General features: G+C 47.3%; 1 pseudogene; it reads left to right on the top strand.

Moving 5' to 3' along the window:
- The first annotated feature begins 285 nt into the window (after window positions 1-285).
- Window positions 286-1,399, top strand: LOC117059162 (annotated as a pseudogene).
- Window positions 1,400-8,509: the final 7,110 nt, after the last annotated feature.

The following is an 8,509-nucleotide window of genomic DNA, read 5'->3' as shown; positions in this document are numbered from 1 at the left end:
CGGTGCTGCTAAAGCAGTGGTTTGACTTCACCCCGGGAAGCACAATCCATTGTCTCTCGAGGCAAACAAATGGCAACAACCATGTGGACATATGTTACAGACAACCGGCTCCTCGCACGGCTGCATCTATCCATGTGGACCACATGAGTGAGGCCGAGAGGGGAGTCTTGTTGTTGTCTAAACACACTGCCCAGGCTTGTGCCCTGGGGCTGTTAATGCAGTGGGTTTGACTTCACCCCTGGAGGCGCACTCCATTTCTCTCAAGACAAACAGTATCCACCATATATTATTTGTAACTATCAAAGATAGTTCCAGTTACAGGTGGGTAGCCATGTTGGTCTGCCATAGTCGAAACAAAATAGAAAATAGAAAATTCTTTCCAGTAGCACCTTAGAGACCAACTGAGTTTGTTCTTGGTATGAGCATAAATCTGATATCAGGAATCACAAGACAGAGAAACCAGTAGGAGAACACTTCAATCTCCCAGGACATTCTATAAAAGATCTCAAAGTAGCTGTCTTAATACAAAGAAATTTCAGAAATAGACTGCAAAGAGAAGTGGCTGAATTGCAACTAATCACCAAACTTAAAACCATGGAGAAACCTGGTCTGAACAAAGACATTGGATTATTATCTCATTATACATAACAAAGCTATCTTTAGCCATCTCACCCCTTGCCTTTCCCTGCAAGACTAATTGCAGCCGTTAAGAGTCGTCAACAGGTTTTCCACACTTATCAGCTGATCACCCATTCCCACCACCCTTCTGAGTAATACCCCTCCCCACTCCCTCACTATATTTAAGGATCTGGTGACTTCTGTTTCAGTGTATCTGAAGAAGTGTGCATGCACACGAAAGCTCATACCAAGGACAAACTCAGTTGGTCTCTAAGGTGCTACTGGAAAGAATTTTCTATTTTGTATCAAAGATAGTTCTTTGCTTCGTTTGCCATGGCTCGTACCAAGCAGACCGCTCGTAAGTCCACTGGTGGGAAGGCGCCTCGGAAGCAGCTGACGACCAAAGCCGCCCGGAAGATTGCCCCGGCCACTGGGGATGTGAAGGAGCCTCACCGCTACCGTTCTGGGACTGTCGCCCTGCGGGAGATCCGCAACTACCAGAAGTCCACCGTTTAGCTGCTGATTCGCAAGCTGCCCTTCCAGCGGGAGATCGCGCAGGATTTCAAGACTGACCTGCACTTCCAGAGCTCGGCAGTGATGGCCCTGCAGGAGGTCAGCGAGGCTTATCTGATCGGCCTTTTTGAAAATACCAACCTGTGCGCCATCCACGCCAAGCGGGTCACCATCATGCCCAAAGACATCCAGCTGGCTTGCCGCATCCACGGAGAAAGGGCTTAAAACCATGTTAAAGTAGGGGCTCCTGTGTGTATGTGTGGCTGAAATTGTGCTTTTTGTTTTGTTTTGTTTTTATGGGGTGGCATCCAATTCCATTGTACTTGTACAATGACAATAAAGAAATCTTATATATCTTATATATTTAATGCACACACACCTTTGCAAGAATTTTGGGAAGTGTAGTTTGTTTCTGGGAATTGTAGGACTGTGAGGGGGCCAACTACAGTTCCCAGGATTCTTTGGTGACAGAGGGGACGAACTTTAATTGTCTGTCATGTATGCAGAATTAATTGTCTGCCCTCTTCATCGGCAGATACAGTTTGCGTTTTTAAAAACCCACACACGCTTGGTGCTGAGACCCACTTGACATCAAGTGTGGTTTGACCCCATGCCCGGATCTCTCGTCCAAGCAAAGTGCCCTCGTGCTTTTCATGCTCTGGTGCTGCTTACGTGCATTGGCTGCAGAAGAGCCTCGTGATCCCGAAAGAAGAACCTTCTCAGGTTCTCCCTGGAAAGCTACAGCGGAATACAGACCGAGACATCTCCAAACCACATGGCCGAAACATTGGAAAATAATTGTGTGTGTGTGTGTGAACCAAGCCAGCGAGTTCAAACAGATTTCTGCAAGAAGACAACAGAACTAGAGCTATTTCCCCGTTGTTGATACACAGCCTAACCTGCCCACATCCTCTGTAATTCCAACCGCAGGCACGAGAAGTCGCTATAAATTCCTTCCTGTGGCTTAACAAGTAGAGAAGATGCCGGGCTGTGGTCGACAAATTGTTTTCTGGTACGCAAATGGGAAGTGTTGCTGAGGACAGGAGATGCTGTCTTGAGTAATAATCTCTAGGCAATAACAATACGCAGCAGCCAGCCAAGTCCGTGGATTTCATGTTGGTGTGCGAGCCAGGCTTAAGAATGATGGGAAATAATGCTTCGGGTTTCGGGTGCAAAACCCAAGGCCTTGGTCTGCAGGCAGAAGATACAGACACCTCATTGAAGCTATGCTAAGCAGGTCTGGTTCGCATCCGGACTTGGATGGGAGACAGCCTGGGAACTGCACAAAAACTGCTTGGACTTCCAAGAGAGAAGAAAACTGGGATAGATAGATAGACAGATAGATAGATAGAGAGAGAGAGAGAGAGAGAGATAGAGATAGATAGATAGATAGAGATAGAGATAGATAGATGGATGATAGATCAGTGTTTTTCAACCTTTTTTGGGCAAAGGCACACTTGTTTCATGAAAAAAATCACGAGGCACACCACCATTAGAAAATGTTAAAAAAATTAACTCTGTGCCTATATTGACTATATATAAAGTAATTCTCTTGAATTTTTCAATTTTTCCCACGGCACACCAGGCAACATCTCGCGGCACACTAGTGTGCCGCGGAACAGTGGTTGAAAAACACTGATAGATAGATAGATAGATAGATAGATAGATAGATAGATAGATAGACAGACAGATAGATGATAGATAGATGATAGACAGACATAGATAGATAGAGAGAGAGAGAGAGAGATAGATAGATAGATAGATAGATAGATATAGATGACAGATAGATAGATAGATAGAGATAGATAGATAGATAGATAGATAGATAGATAGATGATAGATAGATAGATAGATGACAGATAGATGATAGTTGATAGAGTCTTCAACAAGTTCAACAGGGAGAAATGTAAACACCTGGTGCTGCCTCAATACAGCTGCTCACTTCCATCACTGGTCTCCGTTGAAAACAGTTTGTCCATGCAAACCAGGAAGTGACCTCTCCAGAACACAGAACGACTCGTCTTTTGTTATCTCTGCGGTGGAGATCTCCTGGGTGATGCAGACGCCATTAGGCAGTTGAATGCGCATGCCTACTCCGTTTCCCTGCCACCCCACCCCCTAGGTGCTAGCAAACCACGCTATGCCACTGTAGTCCTTTGGAAAGTCCAAGACTCTGGTCGAGCATTGCCATAAAGCAGCCTTCACTAACACGGTATCCTTCAGATGTTATGGCCTGAGACTCCCATCAGCTCCAATCAGCATGATGAGATGCAGGCGTATGTTAATTAAATGTGCCCAGACCTGTTGAGAAGACTTAAGAAGGAAGTAAACAAACAAACAAACCTTGATCTTCCTACTGCCCTTCCATCCTGAAAAAAGTGTCCCCCACTCCACCCTGTTTGGATTAAGTCTACACGCTTGGCTTAAGTACAAGAAGGATGTGGGGACGAATTGGATTTTGTCTGCTGTTTAAGGAGAAGCTACCTCAATTGCACTTCTCAGAAAGATACGCAATCATCAATAGGCACAACTATTCTTTGACATTTGCATTTCTCCAGATTTTGCGGTGTAGTTCTTCAACCTACCCATGGGTACGAGAAAAGTGCATATAACATACAAAATGCATTATATCAGAAGAAAATACTTGCAGAAATGTGGTTATTAGTCAAAACTGCACAACAAAACTTATTTAATGGGATAAATTTGCAGTAGAAATTTCCATGGCAATTTTAAAACAATTCTGGGTTTTGTTTTATTTTTTGCAACTTTCTGCAGAAATGTGGGGAACGCAATTGGAGGCAGGTGAGAAATGGAGAGGAACCAAAATGACAGATAATGTCCATCCTTAAAGGCAAGTATTATCTTTCTACAGCAGGGGTCAGCAAACTTTTTCAGCAGGGGGCCCGTCCACTGTCCATCAGACCTTGTGGGGGGGCGGACTATTTTTTTGGGGGGAGGGATGAACTAATTCCTATGCCCCACAAATAACCCAGAGGTGCATTTTAAATAAAAGCACACATTCTACTCATGTAAAAAACATGTTGATTCCTGGACCGTCCATGGGCCGGATTTAGAAGGCGATTGGGCCAGATCCAGCCCCCGAGCCTTAGTTTGCCTACCCATGTTCTGCAGCCTGGTAACATTTGTCCAAGGAGGTAACCGTGGAATTCAACATCAAAGAGCTTCTTAAGAGAAGTTTTGTTCCTCTTAAGCAAAAACTCCTCCTCACAAATGGTCATATGGTGTGCACCTGTGCACCTGCAGAATTCCTTCTTCACAAGCTGAGGTGTGGGGTAATGGCCTGGTCTTGAAAAGCCACTTTTAAGGGCAATATACTTTGTTCATGCTCAGAGGTTATCATCCCACTTTCTCAGGGCTGAGCCTCAGCACTGAAAATCAGTTTGGGGGTCAAGCCCTTCTCATGCCCCTGAAGTCTGATTGTGACTACCATGTGACGAATTCTCTGCACATATTCAAAGGTCCTGTTCCTTGTTGTGTGTGTGCATTTAAAGAAATAAAAATAAATTATGGTCCGGTCTACAGCTGACACATCGCACATTGAAATCAGGTTTCGTAGCTACTAGGCCCTTGCACAAATTAAGCCCTGCCGACCACACAAGCACACAACCTCAACGCCTGTGGTCCGGCAGGCATCTCTATACCACACAGGAAACACATTCGTTCTAAATTATCGGCTAGCTAACGCGGAGGATTTCTGCAAGCTATACATGGTGCTCCATTTTAGACGAGGGCCAGCTCCTCCTTGCTTTTCAAACTGGAGGCTGGAACGGAAAATTTGCTCAGATCTTTAACGCAGAAAGGGTTTTTTTTCTTTTCTTAGTACCATCTGTAGTCTCAAAGTCAAATCCACCTATGGAGACCTGGATCACATCTGCACAGTATGTTTAAAGTCCTCATATACCATCCATGGCTTCCCCTCCCAAAGAATCATGGGAACTGTAGTTTGTTAAGAGTGCTGGGGACTGTAGTTCTGTGATGGGTCTCCGAACTTCTCCTTAACATGCAGGGACTCGACAGCACCAGCACCACCGCGGAAACCAATCTGGCTGCAACCACAGCTCACGTCTCCAAACGTTACGAGAACAAGGACTGGAATTTCCCGCTTAATGACTGCTGCATGACAGGCATGTCATCTGGGGGGGGGGGGGAGGATGTGATGAAAAGCACTTTTCAAGAAGGGGCCAGGGCGTTGCTTGGTGGTGGCAGTCCTTGCAGAGTGCGTCAGAGACACATGCAACTGTTTTGTGCAGTTTCTAGTGGCTTTTTGTGTTTGGTTCTTTACAAAGAGCAGAATTCAGCATCAAACTAAGGCAGTCGTTCCATCAGCATGAACGTTTCAGCTTGCCAGGTGAGGGAGTCCTGTTGTGATGGAATAATAATAATAATAATAATAATAATAATACCCTACCCATCTGGCTGGGTTGCCCCAGCCACTCTGGGTGGCTTCCAACAAATTATAAAACCACAGCATAACTTCAAACATTAAATCGTCCCTATACAGGGCTGCCTTCAGTTGTCTTCTAAAAGTCAAGATAGTTTTTTTTTTTTTTTATCTCCTTGACATCTGATGGGAGGGTGTTCCACAGGGCAGGTGCCACCACCAAGAAGGCCCTCTGCCTGGTTCCCTGTAACTTCACTTATCGTAGTGAAGGAACTGCCAGAAGGCCCTCGGAGCTGGACCTCAGTGTCCGGGCTGGACAATGGGGGTGGAGACACCAGCGGCGGACCAAGCCGATTGGGCGCCTGGGATGGCACATGTGCCCTGCACCCAGGGGCAGGGCGAGCCGGGGCAGGACACTCCATGGGGCCTCTGAGGAGTCTGCCTGCCTCCTCCCACTCAGCCGCCTTACAGCTGAGGGGGAGGTGGCGGGCGGACCATTTGAGACTCGTGGCTCGGGCACGCTGCAGGCCCTGCGGTGAGTGCTGCCCGGCATTTTGTCAGCCCCCTCAGTGGTGACACCCGGATCAGGCCGCCCCCACCTTCCTCCGCCCCTGGGAGATGCTCCTTCAGTTTCATGAGGGAGCTGTCAGGCAGCACACTGGCGAACAGCCAAGAGAAACCAGGCATGCAGTGCTTTGTTACTTCATTTATTAGTATTACACAGAAATACAAGGGGATCCATAAAGTGTATTTCCTCAAGGCTTGAGCTGCTGCCCAGAGTGCCTGCTCCTTCTCCCAGCAGTTCACTTCCTATGTAGCTCACCCCCTCCTGCTGCCAACAATGGCTGCCAAGGGACCCATTGGTTTTCTGCTCTGTGATGGGGATGAAACTCCTGGTTTTATGAGAAGGAGCGGGGATCTAACAGGCTCTCAAGGAACATAAGGTAGGTATAGGACTCCTGGACAGTTAAGTCCAGTCAAAGGCGACTATGGGGTTGCAGCGCTCATCTCGCTTTTCAGGCCAAGGGAGCCGGGGTTTGTCCACAGACAGCTTTCTGGGTCATGTGGCCAGCATGACTAAACCTCTTCTGGTGCAACGGGACACTGTGTCAGAAAACAGAGCACACGGAAGCTCGGTTTACCTTCCCACCACAGCGGTACCTCTTTATCTACTTGCACTAGTGTGCTTTCGAACTGCTAGGTTGGCAGGAGCTGAGCCAGAGCAATGGGAGCTCACCCTGTTGCGGGGATTCGAACCGCTAACCTTCTGATCGGCAAACCCAAGAGGCTCAGTGGTTTAGACCACAGCGCCACCCGCATCCCTTTCAAGGATCATAGTATCAACTGGCTGCGGTACTGTCTCTATCGCATCTGATTCCTGTCTCTGCTCAGGGCTGGTGCATCTGTTAGCTTGCCCCTGTCCCTCACCCTCCAATATTTCCCAGCTCATTTCTTCTTCTGGGGAGTGTCCTGTTATCCCACCACCACGAACCTGGGTCTCCATACTCTCTTCATCTGCCCCGTCCCTGGAAGCCTCTTGGGGTGGTGGTCTCCACCACTCCTCCTCATCTGCCTAGTCCCTGACATTCATGCCTACAGGGCCAAGGCCGTTTAGGGCTTTAAAGGCCAGCACCAACACTTTGAATTGTGCTCAGAAACGTACTGGGAGCTAATGCAGGTCCTTTGAGGACTGGTGTTATATGGTCCTGGTGGCCGTTCCCAGTCGCCAGTCTTTGTTGAGAATCTCTTAGTAACGGGAGTTTTCCTGTCCAGCGGCCGTGGCCGGTTATATCCTCTGCTCTGGGCTTCGGGGGTTAAACTCTTCTTTGCCTACAGTTCGGGGTCTCTCTTTCATTAGATCCCTCACTGTATCAGTTAGCCAAGCCCTCTTAGCAACTCTGTGGCAATACCAAGGTTTCCGCCCGCTACCCCCTCCAGAGTGAACTCCAAGACACAAACTATCACCCTGCAGGTCAGTTGCGTCTTTTCCCTGAGTTCACCTCCTCATGAGCATACATAACTCGCTGGACCCAATAAACGACGATACTTTCTTAGCTCAACAATAACAAGTCTTTATTTCTTTCAGAACATAACGGTTTCAGTAATGCAATCGTTTATAAGCTTAGTTTCATTACAGTTTAAACTCTTTCTTTCAGCATCATATACACATCTTCAACCTATCCTAACCTACCCACCACTATCCTGGCCCCACGCCCTCCTTCTTCCAGTCACCACTCACTCATTGGAAGACGATAATCAGGCATCCACACAACATGACCAGCCCAACGAAGTTGATGTTGAAGAATCATTGCTTTAACACTGGTGATCTTTGCTCCTTTCAGTACACTGGCATTAGTTCACCTGTCTTCCCAAGTGATGTGTAAAAAATTCCGGAGACACTGTTGATGGAATGTTTCGAGGATTTGGAGATGGTGTTTATAAGTACTGATTACACTCTGGCTCAACAGAGTTTCAGGCAGGATTTTCTCCCAGTCCTTCCTGGAGAAGCTGGGGATTGAACCTGGGACCTTGTGGATGCCAGGCTAATGGAAGACCACACTGACCCCGGCCAACTTTCCAGCGACTGCATGCCAAGCGAGCATGGCTGAAGCATAGAAGCAGGCACTGCCAAAGTAAAAAAAAATAATTCTACGTTTACCCTGTTGTCGGGGTTCGGGTGCTGGAGCTCCTCGTGCACAAACTTAGGCTGCCCATGCACGAGGTACCAGTAGCGGGGAAAAGCGGCCAGCGTTCCACGTGCCTATGAGCACGGGCGCCGGCCAAGTCTCACAATCTGAAGGAAGCTGAGTAAGACGGAAAATGACTCCGAAGGTGTGTGAGTTCTTGAATGCCTTCTAACTAAAATAACGCCTCGGAAACTAATGGATGCCTCGAAAACCAAAGGACGCCCTGAATCTGAACCATGTAAACCAAACCAAGGACATTGCGTTGAAATAAAAATTTTAAAACCTTTAC

This window comes from Lacerta agilis, chromosome 14 (genome assembly GCF_009819535.1).
Source record: "Lacerta agilis isolate rLacAgi1 chromosome 14, rLacAgi1.pri, whole genome shotgun sequence".
Classification (NCBI taxonomy): Eukaryota; Metazoa; Chordata; class Lepidosauria; order Squamata; family Lacertidae; genus Lacerta; species Lacerta agilis.
Note: the sequence above shows the minus strand (reverse complement) of the source record. Positions and strands in the feature narration are given on the sequence as shown.